This window comes from Phascolarctos cinereus, unplaced genomic scaffold (genome assembly GCF_003287225.1).
Source record: "Phascolarctos cinereus isolate Bilbo 61053 unplaced genomic scaffold, phaCin_HiC Scaffold_5;HRSCAF=322, whole genome shotgun sequence".
Lineage (NCBI taxonomy): Eukaryota > Metazoa > Chordata > Mammalia > Diprotodontia > Phascolarctidae > Phascolarctos > Phascolarctos cinereus.
The window spans coordinates 446,732,075-446,753,395 of record NW_027555958.1 but is presented as its reverse complement, the minus strand read 5'-3'; the positions used below and the strand labels follow the sequence as shown (position 1 = coordinate 446,753,395).

At 45.1% G+C, this 21,321-nt stretch overlaps 1 protein-coding gene and 4 non-coding genes across 5 annotated transcripts in view; 4 read left to right on the top strand and 1 right to left on the bottom strand.

Moving 5' to 3' along the window:
* Positions 1 to 21,321, bottom strand: part of ARMH1 (armadillo like helical domain containing 1) — a 43,747-nt gene that overhangs the window by 5,050 nt on the left and 17,376 nt on the right.
* On the top strand, positions 6,881 to 6,996 carry LOC144458159 (U5 spliceosomal RNA). The gene has a single exon (XR_013487706.1). It is a non-coding gene; the product is annotated as a U5 spliceosomal RNA (small nuclear RNA).
* On the top strand, positions 10,215 to 10,330 carry LOC144458158 (U5 spliceosomal RNA). Its single transcript, XR_013487705.1, has one exon. It is a non-coding gene; the product is annotated as a U5 spliceosomal RNA (small nuclear RNA).
* Positions 16,082 to 16,198, top strand: LOC144458160 (U5 spliceosomal RNA). Its single transcript, XR_013487707.1, has one exon. It is a non-coding gene; the product is annotated as a U5 spliceosomal RNA (small nuclear RNA).
* LOC144458162 (U5 spliceosomal RNA) lies at positions 18,884 to 19,000 on the top strand. The gene has a single exon (XR_013487709.1). It is a non-coding gene; the product is annotated as a U5 spliceosomal RNA (small nuclear RNA).

Genomic DNA, 21,321 nt, shown 5'->3' with positions numbered 1-21,321 from the left:
AAGAGGGTGGGTGGGGGAATAAGGGACCCAGCTGGGAGCCGAGTGCCACCTTCCAGAAGAGTACAGCCTGTTAGAAAATGAAGAGATGGATGGCAGGGGTGTCCTCCTGAAACAGAGCTTCTGGGAAGAGCCATCCAATAGGGGGTGGGGCCCTCCAGTAGACCTACCTCGAGGAAGAGAGAAGAGGTTGGTTCTGCTTGCATTGGGGAGGGGCAGGATTAGGGTTGTATGTAAGGAAGAACTGTCTGAGAGTAGGATGGGCAGCCTCCGGAGGTGATGAGCTCTCCCCTTCCTTGGAGTTCTTCAAGCACAGGATGGAGGACCACTTTTTTTTTTTTTGGCTAGGCAGTGGGATTAAGTGACTTGCCCAGGGTCACACAGCTAGTCAATGTTATATGTCTGAGGCCGGATTTGAACTCAGGCCCTCCCGAATCCAGGGCCAGTGCTCTATCCACTGCGCCAGTACCACTTCTTACTGTGGTGATTCTCATGTATATGGGCTGGACTAGAGGTCTCTCCCAACTTTGACCTTCTGTTATTCTCTGATCCTGTGTCAGCCCCAAACTGTGCCTCAGGTCTAGGTATTCCCTTGCCTGTATTCTGAATCATTAGACCCCAAAGTGAGATGAAAGCGCAGAGTGGGATGGTCTCAGGGCTGACAGAGGATGCATGGACGTCCTATATCCATCTGACAGGGCTTTATCTTTCTTAGCAAAGACATTTACTAAGGTGACATAGTAAATCCAATACCTATAAAACATTCCCCCCCTAAACCAAAGGCTCCTTCCAGAATACACTCAGGAAGAAAAGCATTTGTTAATTACCTGCTATGTGCCAAGCACATGCTAAGCCCTTTACAAGTATTATCTCCATTTGATCCTCACAACAATCCTGCGAAGTAGGTACTAGTATTACTCCCATTTTGCAGTTGAGAAAACTGAGGCTTACCCAAGGTCACATAGCTAGTAAGTGTCTACGATCAGATTTGAATTCAGGTCATCCTGACTCCAGGCCCAACACTCTATCTACTGCACCACCTAGCTGCCCACTCAGGATCCAAAGGAAACGTGGACTCAAAACTTGGGAGTTCAATGGGAGTGGGGTATTTGTGTGGCAAAGGTACCTTCCTGGAGCTGAAAGGCCTGTACACCCTTTCTCTCTTCCTGTAGTACTTCTATAGCTCCCTTGGTCCCCAGTTGAGCTCCCAGCATCTGCTTCTCTCCATGACCCAGCTGTATTCTCTGCTGCCAAGGCTCACACTCCGTGAAGCTGCCTCCTCTCCTAGGTGACTATCTGTTTCTGTTTAGAGTTTTGTCTCTGCTCCCTGCTAGATGCAGTGTGTCTGACTGGTCCACCAAGTCATTTTCAAAGTTATAAGGCCTATGTGGGGGGGCGGGGGAGGGTGTGAAAAGATAAGAGAAAATCTCTCCTCCCCCTTCCTCAAAGAGGTATCCACAAGCAGCTCCAAGCTTGTTATATCTTCGAATCTCCAACTCTGAAATTCACCAGGCTCTTAAAGCCCCCAAGGGCCTTTTCCCCATCTTGACTCCGTCAGAGAGGTCTGAAGGTCATAAAGGCGTGGTGAAGCTTTACAGGCATTCTAAGACCTCATTAGCATTCTCTAACGACATTCTTTGCTTTCAGTGACTCCATCAAAGAAAGTATCTCTTCCTAAACCTGGAAATATTAAGACCGCAAATACCCTAGTGAAGGGAGCTGAAGGTCCTGGGCAGTTAATTACTTGCATGATTCATGGACAGAAGCAGTTCTTGAGCAGAAAGCATAGCTAGCTATGCTCCACCATCACCGCCACTAACTGCTGAATATCCCATTCATTGCTGGGTTCGCTCTTTCTGACCAGATGCCAGGACAATACATGGAAGAGGAGCTGGACTATGTGGGCAGCCCCAGCCTAAAACTGGGGGGTAAAGTGTCCTGGAGTCCATTGGCCAGGCACTGGGTACCACAGTGAGCTTATGTAGGGCATGGGGAGACCACATGCCTTCTCCCTTTGATGTTATTGTCTTCCCCCTTAAATTATCTCCCCTTTCTTGTATATTTCGTATTTGTAACTAGTCAATTATATGTTGTCTCTCTGTTAGACTGTGAGCTAATTGAGGGCAGGGGCAGTTTTGAGGGCAAGAGTGGATAGAGTCTAGGAGTTGGAGTCAGGAAGACCTGAGTTCAAATCCTTCCTCAGACACCAGCTATGGGCAAGTCACTTAAGGTCTCTCATCTATAAAACAGAGATAATAGTGCCTACCACCCAATTTGTTGTGAAGATAAAATGAGATAGCGTTTGATAAATGAGACAAAGTGCTTTGCAAACCTTCAAGTATTATATAAATGCTAACTATTATTATTATATTTGCTTTCTTTATATTCTCATAACTTAGGCAGAATGCCTGGCACATAGTAGGCAGCTAGGTGGCACAGTAGATAGAGTGTTAAGCTTGGAGTCAGGAAGACTCCTCTTCCTGAGTTAAAATCTGACTTCAGACACTGACTAGCTGTGTGACTCTGAACAAGTCACTTAATTTTGTTTGCCTCAGTTTCTTCATCTGTAAAATAAACTGGAGAAAGAAATGGCAAACCACTCCAGTATCTTTGCCAAGAAAACTCCAAAAGGGGTCATTCTGAAGGGGACATGACTGAAAAATGACTCAAAGCACTAACTACTTGTTGACTTTGAATCAGAGAACATGATCATTCTGTTGGTTCTCAGCAAAGTTTCCGTACTTGTGGCCAAGTAAGGGACAAGGTGGAAGGAGCTCTTCAATCCCACTTGCCACTTGACCAGGAGCCCTTGAGTCAACTGCATCTGAGCTGCAGGCTCTGGGCTTGCTTTCATTTTCACTGTTGTAAATTCCTTGAACTGATAAATTGATGAGTGGGAAAACAATAGAAAGGGAAAGGAGATTGGGACCCTAGAACAGAGATCAAGAGGATTTTGAATTGTTTGGGGAATTTATTTATTATCTTGGGCTTTAAACACCTGCCCAGGGACAGGTGAGGAGACTGAGTACTTTCTGTGAACACACAGTAGGTGGTGGGTGAGCTCGTAGCGCTGGATTGGGTCCCCTCCCACCCTTGTGCAAGCCCCATGGAATGAGGCGGTTTGAGCTTTGAGTGACACCTGGCGGCTTACACAGATACAGCATCCTGAGCCACAATGGGGACTTTGAGAGTTGGAAGGGGCTTCATTGGTATGTGGTTCAATCCATACCCAAAAGGAAACCTCACTATTGTATATTGGACAAGTAGTAGTACTAGTAACCCCACCTCCACTTGAAGACCTTCAAGAAGAGGGAACCCATCAGTTCTTTGAGGCAGCTCCTCCCACTTTGGGACAGTTCTATCATTAGGAAGTGTTTCCTAAATCCAGGCCTAACTTGGCATTTTTTCATTTTTGAAGTCAGCTTTCATATCCCCCAGTAAGCCTTTTCTTCTCCAGGAAAAACATACCCTGTCCCTTCAACCAATCCTCATATGACATACACTCAGGGCTCTTCACCCTCCTGGCTTCCTCCTCTGGCCACTCTCCAGCTTGTAATAACTTTGACTCATGTCCTTAAAAAAAAACCAACCTTGTACACAGTAATAACAACATTGTGTGATGATCCACTATGATAGACTTAGCTCTTCTCAGAAATACAATGATCTAAGATAATTCCCAAAGACTCACAATGGAAAATGCTATCCACATCCAGAGAAAGAACTGTGGAATGTGAATGCAGATGGAAGTATACTATTAGCTCTCTTTTTTTCTTTCTCCTGGTTTTTCCCTTTTGTTCTGATTCTTCTTTCACAACATGACTAACATGTGAAAATGTTAATATGATTGTAAAAAAGAGAGAGATATAAACTATTAAAAAACCCGACCAAGAAAATTTCCCAATATAGTTCCCCTTTACCAAAGAAAAACTTGCCCAAAACCCAATCAGCAGAGTGACCACATGTGACAGTCTGTGTAATATTCTGTACCCATATCCCCCAACCTCTCCACCAAGATGAAGGATGTTCCACCAGGGAAGGATATTTCCTTTTCTTTAATCTGGAATCAATGAGGCTCTGAGGTTGGCTTCCCTTTGGTGATGCTGTTATTTACATTATTGCAGTCACTGTGTATATTGTCCTGGTTCTGTTGACTTTGCTCTGTATCAGTTTATACAAGCTTCCCAGGTTTCTCTGAATTCCTCATATTTGTCATTTCTTATAGTGCAGTGATATTCCATTATGGTCAGAAACCACAATTTTATTAGCTGTTCCTCAGTGGTGGGCAGACACATTGTTTCCAGTTTTTTGTAACTACAAAATCTTCTTATTATTCAAGTTATATTATTGTTATGAAGAGTGTTATTATAATTAATATTTTGACACTGATCACATTGACTATTTTGGGGTGTATGCAGAGTCAAGGGATGGCTGGGTTGAAGGTCTGAAGAATATATGACAGTGACTTTTTGTGCTTAATTCCAAAGTGTTTTCCAGTACCTGTATCTCCGCAGGCCACCTCCCACTACTGACTATTGCTATTAGCGATCATTTTTGTCAATTTAAGGGATGTGCGGTAAAACCTCAGAATTGTTAAAATGGCATTTCCCTTATTACTAATGATTTTAAGTACTTTTCACAAGGCTACTGACAGTTTGCTTTCTTCTTTTGATAATTTTCCATTCATATCTCTTTTCTACAAATATATATTTGTGTCAATTCTCTGTATATCCTGGATAGCAGGATTTTATCAGAAGGATCTGATGTGAAGACTTTTTCCTGTCAACAGTTACATTAGTTTTGTTTGGGCAAAAGCTTTGAAATTTTATGTAATTAAAATTGTCTATTTTATCATCTGTAAGTTTATCTCTATCCCCTGTTATGAGTTTTCTGTCTCACCATAATGGTGAAAAACACCCCTCTTTGTTTAACTGTAATGTTTTAAGGATATAATCTTTTATATTGAGGTCAGCTACCTGTTTGGAGCTCACCATGTATATGGTGTAAGATGCTGTTCTAACCTATTTTCTGCCAAACTGGTTTCTAGTTTTCCCAGAAGTCTTTGTTGGAAAGGGAATTCTTGCTTCGGTAGTTTAGGCCCTTTGGGCTCAAACGCTGGGCTGCAGTTGTATATGGCTTCTTCTGAGTTTTTTTTTTTTGTTGTTGTTGTCCAGTATATTCCACAAATCTCGCTTTCTATTTTTTAACTAGTGCCAAATAGTCTTGGCGATTAGTGCTTTATATTTTGAGATATGGTGGTGCCATGGCTCCTTCATTCCTGCTCTTTTTCTTCCCAATATTTCTCTTGAGATTGTAGACTTTTTGTGATCAACTTACTAAAAATGATTTTAAAAGTTATTCAATAATGTTCTATAAAATGGTTCTTTGGTAGTGTGATTGGGATAGCAGTGGATTTGGAAACGAATTTAGGTTCCCCATACCTTTCAACTATTCCACAAACATTTACTGATACTGGCAGAATTCTGATCTAGGCACCAAATGGGATAGAAGTAAGAGTGGATATGACTAGAGCCCTGTAAGGTACAAAGCATCTTCCTCTCTCCCCTTGAGGTTTTTGGACATTCCTCTCTTCTGTTTCTCCTCCTACCTATCTGATTATTCCTTCTCTGTCTCCTTTGCTGAATCCCCATCCAGGTCTCATCCATTAACCGTGACTGCCCACCAGGACTCTGTCCTGCGCCCTCTTCTTTTCTTTCTCTAGACTATTTCACTTGGTGACCCATCAGCTCCCATGGATTCATTATCATCTCTGTGCTGATGATTCTCAAATCTAATAAGTACCCCAGCTTCTCTCCAACTTTTGAGACTGCCTTCAGATGCCTTCGACTTCTGGAACTGGGTAAGACACACACATAGCCTCTAGGTGAGCAGATAGAGATCCTGTTGTAAGGATGTGAAAGAAGCTTCCCAGAGCCTCTAAGACTCAAGTTGGTGCTTCCTTCTTCAAGGAGGGTATTGTTTGCAGATATTAATAGAGGTTGATTGCATACATTAAATGTTTAAGTCTAACGAGTTTCCTTGCACAAGTTAGCATATTTCTAGGTAAACGGACTCTAACTACAAACACGTAGGCTAGGTAAAAGGCCCTGGATAGAACACTGGCTGGACCTAAGTTGGAATCTTGCTTCAAGCACTTTTTAGGAAAGACACTTACTTCATCCATCTCAAGCCTCAATTTCTTCATCTATAAAATAGGGATAATAACAATCGTAGTTATTAATATAATAATAACCTCTCAATAAATATAAATATATAAAACACTTCGCAAAGGTTAAGGTGCTTTAGGAATGCTGGCTTTTAGTATGCTTCCCTTCTTCACTCCCACCTCTTCCTGGGGGAAAGATGTTGAGCTTCACTTCAGAAATGCCCTATTTGAGGAGGCAGTGACCCCAGACTAGAGAGGACCAGGGAGCATCAGGGGCCCCGTAGGGGGAAACCACTGTTTAGGAGCTATAAACTTCCAGGAGTTTGTAGATGAAATGAGGCTGGGGGTGGGGTAGGGGGTGTGTGGACCCTTCAGCCAAAAAGGGAAACAAGATCTCCTTGCAGAGGAAAAGATGGAACTAGAAGGGGACTTCAAATGTCATTGAGTGCAAGGAGGAAACTGACACCTGGAGAGGGGCCAGTGACTGCTCAAGGTCATACAAGGCCTAAGTGGTAGAGTCAGAATTCGAATCTGGGTCCCTGATTGACAGCTAAAGCTACGGTGGAGAGTAACGTAGAGGCTGTGGAGTGGCTCCAGCTCTAGGACGGAGCTTTCGTTCTTATCTGCATATTCACAATGCTTTGCAGCCGCAGTGGAAACTCGCCTTGAGTTTACTCGGGGTGGTGTCTCCAGGGTTGGTGACTGTTGACAAACAACGGCATGCTCTGATTTCTCTTCAGATCGCATAAATCTTTTGCCTTTTACTAAAGATTTCCGTGAAGAGAAATAATCTAGAGTGTATAACCAATTTTTAGAAGCCTTGCCAACGCGAGGCTATCTTTTGTGTTTGAAAAAGTAGTCTGTTTTTTTTCTTTACTGACTGTTAAGTTTTGTTTCTGTATTTTCATTTGTGTCATTTATTTAAGTTAGGTTTAACATATCGACGTGGCACTTTTTTTCTTTATGTGTTTGGTTACTGTTATGCTGTTTGTGGAAAAATACTCTTAAGAAAGTATTTTTTTTCCCCCATTTATCTTAGTAGAGCTAAGAACTGAACTGGAACCTTGGACAGCCCGCCCGCTAGCTCCTCGCTTACTTTCGCCATCTGGTCTCTTTTTCTTGTTCCTGCCCCTGAGTGGGGGAACCCTCAGGCTTTACTCGCAACATAAGCCGTCATCTCAGCCGGGAAATCCCCAGTTCCCCCTTCTTTCTTCCCGCTGCCGCCAGCTTTGGCGCTGGGCCCCTGACCTGCCAGGCTTGGAGTCCATCCAGGATGTCTTGGGCGCTCCCCACACCCAATGCCTCCTGAAGCTGCTGTAGCCAATTCAAGCCCGGGTCTTCTGATTCCGAATCCTGAGTCTTTCCGCCGGGTCCATGCTGCTTCTAGCCCATCTTCCCTTCTTGCTCTAACTATTCAACAGTGAATTCCCTTCTTGCCTCAAGTCTCCCCCCACCCCCATATATCCTTCATACAGCTTCCGAAATAATTATCATAAAGCCCAGGTTCCGACCATATCATTCCCGTTTGAAAATCTTCAGCAGCTCCCATTGCCTCCACAATCACAATCCGTGGAGCACTGTAACTCTTTCGGTCTGACTCCTACCAATCTTCCGTTTTATTTCAGATCCTCCGCAGACTCTCCAATCTCGTCAAACTAGCCTGCTAATTATTCAGTCAGATCTCCCACTTCCACGTCATTGCACAGTCTGTCTCCTAAAACGTGTTCTTTTCTCACCTGTGTCTTTGCAAATTACTGGCTTGTTAGATTCCTTAAAAGCACAACTCCACCCACATTGATAAATCCTTTCCCGATCCTACCCGGCAATTAGTACTTCCTCTTGAAACCACTGCCTTTAGGTATGGAACTGCTTGGATGGCTGGAACCCAAGGACGTTCATTGGTGGTTCCACAGTAACTTAGTAGAAGGTCGTCTCAGACATCTGGGTTTAGCCCTGTCCTGCTTCACATTTTTTATCCATGACTTCGATAGAGGCATCAGATTTGCAGATGACCCAACACTTGGGAGAGCTATCTAACAAGCTAGATGAAAGTCAAAGTCCTACAAGCTCTTGCCAGGACTCTTACCTCCCCATTCCTGGAAGCCTGGCTTCTCTTAAGGTAATCCAAGATGACCCAATAGCATTTTGTTTTCCTTTTCTTTTCCTTTCCTTTCCTTTTTTTTTTTTGGCTAGGCAATGGGGTTAAGTGACTTGCCCAGGGTCACACACAAGTGTTATGTGTCTGAGGCCACATTTGAACTCAGCTCCTCCTGAATCCAGGGCCAGTGCTCTATATACTGCCACCTAGCTGCCCCCCCAATAGCATTTTGGTGTCCATGTCCTGCTGTTGATTTCTCTGAAGCTTGCAGTCCACTGGAACCCCCAGATCTTTTCTGGACTAACAGCTGTCTGGATTAGCTATGCCTCTTCAACTCTAAACCAAGTATAAAACTTTCCATTTATTCCTATTAAATCATCTTATTAAAGGAAACCAGCTGAGACCTTTTTGGCTCCTGATTCTTGTCATTCAGAGGGATACCTTTGGAGCTTCATGTCATTCCATTAACTCATTCGACTGACAGACGTTTTGGAGAGATGATGGCCTTCGAAGACCAAAAAAAACCAGTCCCTTCCATCGATTTATGTTCTGGTGAGACCAGACAAGTACACAGATAAGATGATATGAAGTGTATACACAGTCATTTCAAGAGTTGGAGAGAGCTCATTTTGAGAGGAGGGAGCGTTCAGCACAGGCCTTGGATAGGAGGCAGCAGCTGAACTCTTAATTGGATAAAAGAGCCATGTCTGCTTTGAAGGAAATGAGCACCTATTATGTGTCAGGGGCATTGTGCCCTTTACAAATATCTCAGTTTGATCCGCACAGCAACCCTGGATGTGGTTGCTATCCTTATCATAACCCCTTTTACAACTGAGGAAAGGTGCATTGGCCGGGGTTGGGGTGGGGGGGACAGAAATGAGTGACTTGCCCAGGAGGATGGATTTGAAGTTCACTCTTCTGACTCCAGGCACAGATCACTATTCCCTGCGCCACCTAGTGGCCTCTTGACCCACGACACTGATGAGGGGAAAAAAGTTCAAACTGCTCTCCACCAGAGACATCCATGGAAGCCCCAGAACGACCGTGTCAACTAGTCCGGAATCCGTTCCTCTCTGGCCCCTGCCTCTGCAGCTGGTCCATAAGGGCAGCATGAGAGACTCTGTCAGGGGGTTTGGTAATCTCCTGGTAAGCTGTCAATGTCACCAGTCCCCCGGGCAAGCAGCCTGATCCCATGGCAGCTCGTGAGAAAGCTCCGAGGACCTTTGTTTGCGGATGTTCGTGGGCCCTAATTCTTTCTCAGAACAGCCCATTCTCCTACAGCCCTTCAAACGCGCTCTTCCATCTCTCAACACAGCGTCTGACAGCTGAGGAGGCGGAGGCTGAGGGACTGGCTCAGGGTATTCCAACCTGGAAATGTCTGAGGCGGGCTTCCCGACCCCAAGGCCGGAGCGCAGCGGCGTGCTGAAGAACTATCCCAGGACCGGGGGGGAGAGAGGGAGGAGGTTGGTTGGTGAGGGCTGCCTCTGGCGTTCTCTGTGGGGAAAAGGCCACGTGCCTTCTCCAGATTGGGCCAAGGTTTTGGACTCAAATGGCCTCTTCCCGGGACCTCAGTTTCCTCCTCTGTGACATGGGGAGATAGTAGTTCATCTGGGTCGGATTCTGGACAGGCTGCCTCCTTACTGGGGCGCTCTGTCCCGGGACTCGTCCATGGTGAGGAGGTGGGGAAAGTTGGTTAGCGCTGCTCTGCATACCCACAAGGCTGTGCGCCACAGCGCGAAGTCTCCAGGAGAGAGCACCCCTCTACTTTACTGCCCCATCCTTTTCCCTCCAACGCAGGACGTTTGGGGTATATTTGGTGGGGGGAAGAGTCTTTGTCGGGCCGAGCCTCTCCTCGAAGAATCCTGGAAGGGAGGGAAGCTCCCAGGGTAGCATCAGTCGCCATCAGCTAAAGCTAGGGTATTGGGAGTGGGCAGGGCAGGGCGGGAAATTCAAGACATGCTCTGGTTTCTCTTCATATCGTATAAATCTTTCGCCTTTTACTAAAGATTTCCGTGGAGAGGAACAATTACGAGTCCTTAGTTAATTTTTTGGGGCCCTATTGAAGTAGGGTTACAACTTTGTTTACAAAAATAGCTTCAATTTTTTTGTTTTGGTAGTTGACACCTTTGTGTTATTGTTTTTTTCTTTTGGTCACAAGTTTGGTTCGTAGTGGAAAAAGCAGAAGAGATCGTGGATGACAGAGTGTTTGTGATGCTATTAAAAGCATAAGCAAGGTTTTTGAGGTAAAAGATTTTCAGGGGAAAGTAATGTGAAAGAAAGTACGAAAACTAGGAAGTGTCAGGTGTGCAGGGTCAGGCCAAGACGAGAATCTACTACTGGGCTACTCTTTCTTCTAGAGTTGTGGGAGTGCAATTCTAGGCTGGGTTGAGTGAGTACAGAACCTGCTTCCAATCCATTTTTGCAAACCTGTGTGAATGCTTGCCTTCAGGCAGCTTACAGTCTGGGGAGTGAGAAGCTCATGATAACTAGGGCAGAAGGTATGACAGGAAGTCTCCTGCTATCCACTCCTGAGCCACAGAATCTGAGAGCAGGGCAAGGAGCTGGTAAGCAGCTCATCCAACCCATCCCTTGAAAGAATCTCTCTTAGTGGTCATGCATCCTGCCAGGACTAGGAGCTCACCACCTTTGTAGGCAGCTCCCACTGGAGGTGAGGAAGCTTTTCCTGACATGCAGCCTCAATTGAAATCTGCATTGCTCCTGGCTCTGACCTCTGAAGCCAAGGAGAAGAGAATAAACCAATTCCCTTCTCTATGGGGCCATTACATCCTGGAAGATGGCATGTCTCCCCTGAGTCTTCATTCCTCCAGGTTGAACACTCCCAGTTCCTTGACCCAGTTGTTATATGGCATGGATTCCATTCCTTCCCCATTCTGGTCACCCTCCTCTGGACACTGCCCTGACGATTCAAGTCCTTAAATCATCGTGTTCCCCAGAACTTGACCAGGGCAGAAAATAGTAAGATTCTTACCTTCCTGTTGCTGGAAGCTCTGCCCTCTCTCATTAATGCAGCCTAAGATCACATGAGCTCTTTTGGCTGTCCGGTCTTGCGACTGACTCATACTCATTTTGTGGGCCACTAAAACCCCCAGATCTTTTTGAGACAAATCACTCTCTAGCTATACCTCCACCACATTGTACTTGGGAAGTTGAAAAAAATGCTCTGGAAATCACTAATAATTAGAGAAGTGTAAATTAAGCCAACTCTGAGGTGTACCAAAAACCTTTACCCATCAGACCCCCCAAAATGACAAGTGATATAAAGGATGTGGGGAAACAGGAACTTTAGCGACCTTGGTGGAGCTGTTAACAGCACCTTCCATTCCGGAAAGCAATTTAGAACGATACCCCCTAAACCTATTAAACTGGGCATATCCTTTGACCCATGCCCTTTGAGGTCTATACAGCAAAAAGTTCAAAGAAAGAGGAAAAACTCCATATGTACAAAAATATTTATATAGTAGCTCTTCACAGTGTCAAAGAAATTGGAAACTGAGGGGACATTCATCAGTTGGGGAATGGCTGAACAAATTATGGCATATGAAGGTGATGGCATACTGTTGTATGATAAGAAACTATGAAAGGGATGATTTTGGAGAAAACTGGGAAGTTATATGAGCTGATGCAAAGTGAAGTGAGCAGAACTAAAAGAACAATTTATACAATAACAAGATTGTAAAAAAAAAACAAATCCGAAAGATTTGGGGTCTCTGAACAACACCATGATCAACCATGATTTCAGAGTATAGAGGAAAAATACTACTCACCTCATGACAGAGGGTGATAGCCTTAAATATGCAGAATGAGACACATTTTTAGATGTGGCCAAAATGGCAGTTTATATTACTTGACTAGGTTTATTTGTTACAAAGGTTTTGTTTTCCTTTTTTGGGGGGAGGTGTAAGAGGGAGGAAAAATAAATGCTTGATAATTGAAAAAAATTAATGAAGAAATCCCTTATCCTAGGAAGTAGCTGGAAGTCACTAGAGTTAAGAGAGTGACATGATCAGATATACACCTTAAGGTAAATTACTGTGGCAGTACTGTGGAAGGTGGACGATTTGAGGCACGAAGACCAATTAAGGGCCCATCAAAATAATCTAGGGGAGAGGTGATAAGGGCCTAAAATAAAGAACTTTGTGAGTGGGGAGAAGGGGTCAGATGAGAGAAATGTTGTCTAACTAGGAACAGTAAGATTTGGCATTGAGTTGATATGTGGGGTGAGGAAGAGTGAGAAATAGAGAATAATGCAAATGTTACAAATCTGGGAGAGGAGAAGGATGGTGATAACTTGGAAAGAATTAGGGAGTTTGGAAGAGGGTTGGGTTTTTCGGGGGGGAAAGCTCAGTTTTGTATATGTTGAGTTTGAGATAGCTCTGGGATATCTGCTCCAATCGGTCCTATTAGTCATGTGTCATTATAGCTCAATGGAGAGACACGGGATAATAGATAGATCTGGGAGTTATTGGCTTAGAGATTAAACCCACAGAACTGGGGAGAGATTATATAGAGATAAGATTAGGGGGCCTATGACAGAGCCTTATGGATTATCACAAAGTTCGGGAGAGGAAGTAATGTCCAGTGAGGCTGGAAGATACATTGGTGCCGTGTTGTATAGGGCTTTAAAAGCTAAACAGAAAAATTTCTATTTTATACAAGAGCGCGGAGTTCTTTAAACTTTTTGTGTGTGTCATAGACCCCTTTTCAGATAAGATTTTAAAAGGAATAAAACAAAATGCATAGGGTTACAAAAGAAACCAATTATATCGAAATAGTTACCAAAATATCCGAAAAATACAGTCCCTCACGTTAGGGGACATGCATACATGATGAACACTGAGGAGACTGAGATGGAGGTAGAAGCAAACCAGAAGAGAGAAGTGTTAAGAAAGTCCAGAGGGAAGAGATTGATAAATCAGGAGGAGAGGGTGTTCACCAGCACCAATGAAGCCAAGAGGTAGAAAATCATGAGCAAGGACAAAAAAGCCCAACAGATGCGCTGATGAAGAGAAGATGGCTGACTCTGGTGAGGGAGAGGATGTGGAGGCAGAAGGTGGAAAGCTTTTTCTTGGAGTTTGGCTGAGAAGGAGAGGAGAGACTGAGAATGATAGCTTGAGGGGAGAGGGGTTGTAGTGGAGGGAGGGGATTTTGTTTTTGCTTTAGTAAGTATGGGACAGACTGGAGTGTATGTGAAGGCCATAGGGAAGGGGTAGGGATACCTTGAGGTTTAGAGAGAGAGAGAGAAAGATGAATAAAGAGGACAAATTGGAGAACCAGGTTGGGTATGAGATCAAAAGGGGAGACGGAAGATTTTGGTTAACAGAAAAAATGTAAAGAATCAAGGATAAAATAGAAAATGAGCCCATGGGGAGGGGTTGGTCTTGCTAATGAGAAAGTAATGATGAGTTCAAATCTGGCCTGAGACACTAGCTGTGTGACCCTGGGCAAGTCATTTAACCCTCATTGACTCAAAAAAAAAAGTAATGAGTTGGGGATGCTTTTTGTCTATATTTGATGCTGTGGATCAAGCTCTTCTCCTGAATTATCAGTCTCTGTTCTCTGGACTTGGTTGACACTGCTCTTTCCTGGTTCTCTTCTTACTCCCTTCTCAGTCTCCTTAGTTATTCATCATTTGTCAAAGACAGAGGAAGAGGAAGGTAGACAGAGCGATCTATCAAAGGGTTTTGAGAGGAAGGAGACAGAAGGAGAGGGAATCCAGGTCAAATGGCCTGATTTCTCTGTAAAGTGGTGAGGTCCTCAGCTAAGAGAGACAAAGTGAGGAACCAGCTGCAGGGGAGGCCGGAGGAAAGTCAGTCAACAATTGGGGTTGTGTCTTGCCCGGGGTCACACAGCTGGTAAGGGTCAAGTGTTTGGTCTGAGGATGGATTTGAACTCAGGTCCTCCTGACTTCAGGGTCGGTGCTCTACCCACCGTGCCACCCAGCTGCCCCGACAAGCATTTTTTAAGCCCTTACTGTGTGCCAGACAGTTCGTTAAGCCCTGGGGATACAAAGAAAGGGAAAAACAGGGTCCCTGTCCCTAGGGAGCTCACAGTCTAATGGGGAAGACAATATGAAAACTACGTACAAACAAGCTTTAGACAGGATCAATTAGAGACAATCACAGAGGGAAGGCTTTAGGGTTAAGGGTGATTGGGAAAGGCTTCCTTTGGATTGAAAGGTAGGATTTGTCGGGGATTTGAAGCTCAGGAAGCCGCGAGGCAGAGATAAGGAGGGAGATTCGAAGTCCAGGAACTGGGGAGCGTTGTTCCTCTTTCACTTTTGAAGATGACCGATGATATCACGGGTGACACCTTGACTCCAGCCTGACAGGGATGTGAGTGAAGCAGAGCTGCACAAAGTTGTCAGCCTCCCTCTCTCTTTCACAGTCATCCACGTCCAATGGCAAGTCCAGGGTGACTGGCAATGGTCCAGGTTGCAGTGAACGACCTTGGTAACTTTGATGCCTTCAAAGTGCTCCACACGGCCTGCTTTAGCTGCCTTCGTGGCTGTCGGAACAAATCGTTTTCATCTGCCCTTTCCACCACGGGAAGTCTTCTCATGTGTGGGGTAGACATCACCCCAACTCACGGATGGATTTGATGCCTGTTGGTTAGCCCATCTTCTGAGATGGTTTACCAGGGTGTGGCCTCTAGACATGCTACGGGTGACAGGAGGACACCGAAGGACACTGAAAAGGGCTTAGCGGCCCTCACAGCACAGGTGCTAAGTCCTCCCTGAAAATCCCATACATTCACAGGGGGCGGCATGAGGGACAGCCACTAAAAATGCCCCAAGCTGGGACATGGAGGGTCTCTGAGTAATAGTGCATAACTGTACAAAGCCAGCCATTGGGACAGAGTCAGTCTGGGTGCCCACTGCGTTGTAACTTTGCTCAACGTTTGCTTACTGTGCTCAGCCAGTCCATGCAGGGGCTCCCTCCCCTTAGGACCAATCCCCTCCCCAGCACACTACTCCCTGAGGATGCTGTAATGGGGAGGAGTTTGATGTTCAGTCCCGTTGGACTCTCCAGGACCCCCATTTGGGGTTATCTCGGCAAAGATACTTGGAGTGGTTTGCCATTTCCTTCTCCAGCTCATTTTGCACATGAGGCAAACAGGGTAAAGTGTAAGATTTGAACTCAGGTCCTCCTGACTCTAGTACCAGGGCTCTACTCTCTGCTCCACGTCGTTACCTTGGTTGGGAGGAGGCAGCAGCTGAACTCTTAATTGGATAAGAGAGCCATGTCTGCTTTGAAGGAAATGAGCACCTATTATGTGTCAGGGGCATTGTGCCCTTTACAAATATCTCAGTTTGATCCACACAGCAACCCTGGATGTGGTTGCTATCCTTATCATAACCCCTTTTACAACTGAGGAAAGGTGCATTGGCCGGGGTTGGGGTGGGGGGGACAGAAATGAGTGACTTGCCCAGGAGGATGGATTTGAAGTTCACTCTTCTGACTCCAGGCACAGATCTCTATTCCCTGCCACCTAGTGGCCTCTTGACTGGGGCCGCCCATGGTGAGGAGGAGGGGAAAGTTGGTTAGCGCTGCTCTGCATACCCACAAGGCTGTGCGCCACAGCGCGAAGTCTCCAGGAGACAGCACCCCTCTCCTTGACTATCCCATCCTTCTCCCTCCAACGCAGGGACGTTTGGGGTATATTTGATGGGGGAAGAGTCTTTATCAGGCCAAGCTGCTTCCTGAGAAGTCCCAGAAGGGAGGGAAGCTCCCGGGGTAGCATCAGTCGCCGTCAGCTAAAGCTAGAGTATTGGGAGTGGGCTGGCTGGGCGGGAAACTCAAAGCATACTCTGGTTTTCTCTTCATATCGTATAAATCTTTCGCCTTTTACTAAAGATTTCCGTGGAGAGGAACAGGTAAGAGTTATCAACTAATTTTTTGAGGCCTTAAAAAAATAAGGCCAATCTCTTTGTTATTAAAGGTAGAGAATACTTAAACTTAACTTTCTCTGAGATTCACTATGCTGAGAAGAAAATGTTTCAATGTCCAGCAAAAAGGTTGAATATATCATGGTAAGTTTTTAAGGCTTGTAGGTGTAGCTGGAGGTTGTGATTTTGTTTTTTTAGAAAGGGTCTTTTTCAACTCAGGTGTAACCTGCTTTGCTTTTTTGTCTAACTTCTGAAACCTATCTGATGAACAAATCTATTCTTTTAAGGGGACAACCTCTTAGGTCGTGGAAGATGTCCAGCCGTGTCTCCCCTGAGTCTTCTCTCCTTCAGGCTAAACCTCCCAGTTCCTTGGCCCAACTGTTACATGGTATAGACTCCATTCCTTCCTGGTTCTGGTCACTCTCCTCTGGACATTCTCCAGATGATTCAAGTCCTTAAAGCAAGGTCCCTAGGACTGACCAGGGCAAAGAAGAGCAGAATCTTCCTAAGGTAATTCAAATGAAAGTGATTCAGGACTGTCCAGGTTTCACAATCATACACCAATAGATCACCACAAGGGCTCTGCACACTTCAGTGTTTTAGTCAGTCTAATATCTCTTCTCTCCCCCACTTTCCTTTGGAGCCTCCCAAACACTGAGCTAGCTCTGGCAATTTGTGCATCAAGCTCGTCGTCTATGTGGACATCTCTGGAAAGTATACTGCTAAGGTAAGTGAACTTATCCACAGCATTTTTGCTGAAATGTAACAGTTTCACATATGGGTAGCGTGGTTCCGGTTGGTGGAGAACCTGTTTTCTTGGTGTTAATCATTAGGCCAAAATTAGCATAAGCAGCAGAGAACTGATACATACTGTGTTTCATCTCGGCCACAGAGGCCTCACTGAGTGCACAATCATCTGTGAACAGAAAACCACGCACCAACTCTCCCTCCACTTTAGCCTTGGCTTATAGCCTTTTCAAGTTAGTCAGTGCAGTCGTTGACTGTTGCTGTTTTTGTCCTCCTGAAGGCAACTGACAGCATTGCTGAAAACACCATCCTAAAAAGCATGGGATCAAGCACATGGCCCTGTTTCACTTCCCTGGTGATTGGGAAAGTGTAAGAGCATTGTTCATTACCCAGAATCCAGGCCAGCAGGCCATCATGAAATTGGCATACGATACTGATGGACTTCTCCGGGAGACCACATTTTGCCATAATTTTGCACAAGTCCTCATGACTGACAGTAGCAAAGACCTTGGTCAGGTTGATGAACGTTTTGTACAGACCTTTGTTCTGCTGCTGGCATTTCTCCTGGAGTAGTCAGGCAGTAAACACCATATAGATCATTCCGTGGCCCTTTCTGAAGCCACGCTGGCTCTTAGGTAGATGACCATCATTCAGGTGAAGGATTAGCAAGAATCTTTCCTGCAAAGACTAAGAGAGATCCCGCTGTGCTTGTCACAGGACAATCTCCTTCCTTACCTTTATGAGATGGACAATGGAGGCATCCTTGATCTCTTGGGGGATAACCACCTGTTGCCATATAACCGAGAAGATTTCAGTCAGCTTTTGTATGAGCAACGGACCCCCTGCCTTGTAAAACTTCTCAACTGGAACAGAATCAGCACCAGGTGCTTTGCCCCAGGAGAGGAGCCTAATGGCATTCAAAACTTCTTTTTCAGTTGGAGGTTTGGCTAGAGAGGGATTGACTTCAACCTGAGGTATACGGTCAATGGCTTTGGCATTGATTGATGAAGGTCTGTTGAGAACACTATGGAAGTGTTCAGCCCTTCTCTCCAGGATCAAGCCCTAATCACTAATCAATGTGGCTCCATCACCACCGAGTAGTTGAGATGCACCATAGATCTTTGGCCCATAAATAGCCTTCATGGTGTCATAAAAGTGCTTTGGATTGTTACTATCAGCATAAAACTAAATTTCCCCTGCCTTCTTACTGAGCCAAGAATCCTGCATCTCTCCAAGCTTCGCTTGCACTTTACTTTTGATGGAGTTAAACGCTGCCTTCTTAGAGATGGATGAACTATCTGCTGGTAAGCCCTATAGAGTTTCTGGTTTTTCATTTAGCAGCTTCTGAATTTCCCCATCGTTTTCATCCAACCAATCTTGATGTTTGTGAATGTTCTGGGCAGGATGAGTAAATGCATGCTGTCCACCAAATGCCCACTCCTTTTCTGCCCCACTGTTGCCAGCCACGTGTTGGCTCAGCTTTCCCTCCAAGTTGGCAACACACTGTTCCTGCTCTAATCTTCCGACATTGTCTTCTGGTGGTCATCTTGCCTTTGAGCTGCCACTTTCGTTTGCCTCTTCCCAGGGCCTCAGTTTCCTCATCTGTGAGATGGGGAGATAGTAGTTCAGTTGCATGTTTAGGTCCCATTCTGGACAGGCTGCCTCCTGACTCAGGAGCGCCGGGGACCCGCCCAAGGTGGGGAGGAGGGGAAAGTTGGTTAGCGCTGCTTTGCATACCCACGAGGCTGTGCGCCACAGAGAGACCTCTCCTGGGGAGAGTACCCCTCTCTTTGACTTTCCTATTCTTCCTCCTCCAATGCAGACATGTTGGGGTATATTTTTTTGGGGGGAAGTGAGTCTTTGTCAGCTGAACTGCTCCCCGAGAAGTCCAAGGAGGGAGGGGCTCCCTTAGTTGCCATCAGCTAAAGCTGGGGTATTGGTAGTTGGCTGGGTGGGGCAGGAAGTTTGAAGTATACTCTAGTTTCTCTTCAGATTGTTCAAATCTTTCACCTTTTACTAAAGACTTCATGGAGAGGAATAATTATGAGTTGTTAACTAATTTTTTGTTAGCCCTCCTAAGATAGGGCTTATAACTTTGTCAATAAGAAAGGATAAATTGTAAGCCTTCAAAGCTTTAGTTAAGTTCTAGTGTTTGTGAAGTCTTCTGTCTTGTAGGGTTTCTCATTTTTGGAAATCCATTTTGTAGAGGTATTTCTCAGGATTCAGACATAGCTTTTTCTTGACTCGAAAACCTTACTAAGAATCTCTGCATTGCTCCTGGCTCTGACCTTTGATGCCAAACAGAAGAGAATAACTGATTCCCTTCTTTATGGGGCAACCTATCAGATCGCTGAGTTTTCTGTCCTCCAGGCTGAACCCTTCCAGTTCCTTGACCCAATTGTTACATGGCATTACTCCAGTTTGTACAAGCATACACCAATGAGGTCAGCACGACGGTTCTGCAGACCTTCAGTTTTGGTAGTCAGTCTAATACCTCTTCTCTCTCATACTTTCCTTCAGAGCCTCCCAAACACTGAGCTAGCTCTGGCACAAAACTGTTCCTGCTTTAATCTAGTGACCTTAAATCTCCTGGTAGCCATCTCGCCTTCAAGCCACCACTTTTCTTGAAAGTGAATATTTAGGTTGGAGAAGATAAGTCTATGATCAGTCTAGCACCTCGAGTCGTCTTCCTCCCTCTCACATTGTCTCTTCTCCTTTGTGATAGATGATTAATTAAATCCCTATTTTATTCCAATCAGTATTAATCAGTCTGATGTGATTCCACCGAAGTAGTGATTATAAGTTCTGTATATTAGGCCCCAGAGCTGTGACCTGCAGATTTCAAGTGCATTAGCTTAATCAGAGGAAGCTAACTAGCAGACCTCCACCCCTGTTTTTCCTTGTTATGGTGACCAAGCCCAGCATGTCGGAGGTGACTCAATGACATGGAAAGCCCCCAGCTGTTTTTGTTGCCCCTCTGTCCTTCATCATCCTCTACTGCCCAACATGGGGAGATGGCCATGAGTACTCGACCAACGAATGGCCCTGTTTGCTGGTCTGTGGCCTGCCTTCCTGTCAGCTCACGTTTTTTATCTGCCCAGCCCATGGGTCTGCTCATTGGCTCAGTAGGATCTCCTGAAAGGTCAAGACAGGTGTGTCAAAGTCTGCTCATCAGCTCGTTCATCAACCAGTGGGATTCTAACTTTGTGCAGACCCTCCTGGAGGATCAAGGTCAATAAGGCTCTATAGTTTACTTTGACTCTTCTGTATCATCTGGGTATCAAGTGTTATAAAACTAAGGCCCTGGAGGAAGGGAGCCCCTCAGGTCGTGAGGAAGATCTGAGGTCCACTTCATTAAGGGGGACCATGGACCCTTTAATAAAGTGCTATTGGCTCAGAGCTCTGCCTCAATTTATCTTGTTGTAGATTGGGCAATTTTGGACTCCATACCTTACAATGACACAGTCCATTAAATGCCAATGTTTGCTCCGAGGGTGCGTCCATGAAGTTTATTGCATTTAGGTAAAGGAAGACACTGTTGATGATGAGAAGATCATGAGATGCACAAGTCTCCAGTAGTAATTGACTGTTGCTATTTCTGGCTCCATTCCTCCCAAGAACTGCCTGCCATGTCTGCCAGTGTGTGCCTGCTCTTGCATTAAAGTCGCCCAGAATTACAAGCTTGTCCTCTTTTGGCACACTGATGATAAGCATCTCCAGGTCTTCATACAATTTTTCTTTGACTGCGTCAGGATTCGTCGTGGTTGGAGCATTTGCACTGATGCTAGTGGCATGTGCTTTCCTGCAAGGGGCAATTGCATCGTCGTGAGCCTGTCATTCACTCCTTTTGGTAGCCACACAAGCTTGTTGACTGGATTAGTTTTGATTGCAAAGCCTTACCACCTTCACTGCACTTCGCAACATGTTTCTCTTTCAGGTTTACTGGATTTTGTGTTATCCATAAGCGTGTGCACATTACACGTATCCATGGTGAGTGGAATCATCTTTGCAAAAGTTTTTGTACATTTGTGTGTGTGTGTGTGTGTGTGTGTGTGTTTCAACCAAGGATGGGATCTCCACCTGCTGAGGTAAGCAGGCCAGGGTTGGGTGAAGCAGACAATTTTTTTAATCAACAAATAGAATTTATTGCTTATTGGTGCAGTCTGAGGACATGTGCAGGGAGACCATGGGAATAAAAACCATATTCCTTTCCCTAATGAAATGTAAAGTCTAATGGGAGCAAATAAGACATTTAAAAAATGCATTGCCACAATCAAAGAATCAAAGCTTTAAATACAGGGAGGTAGGGGATGAAATTACTAGAGATATCACACAAGCATGCCTCTTACTCTGAAGTTGTCTATTTGCAGCAGAAATAATCATGGTTTATTAGAATTATTATTAGAGTCT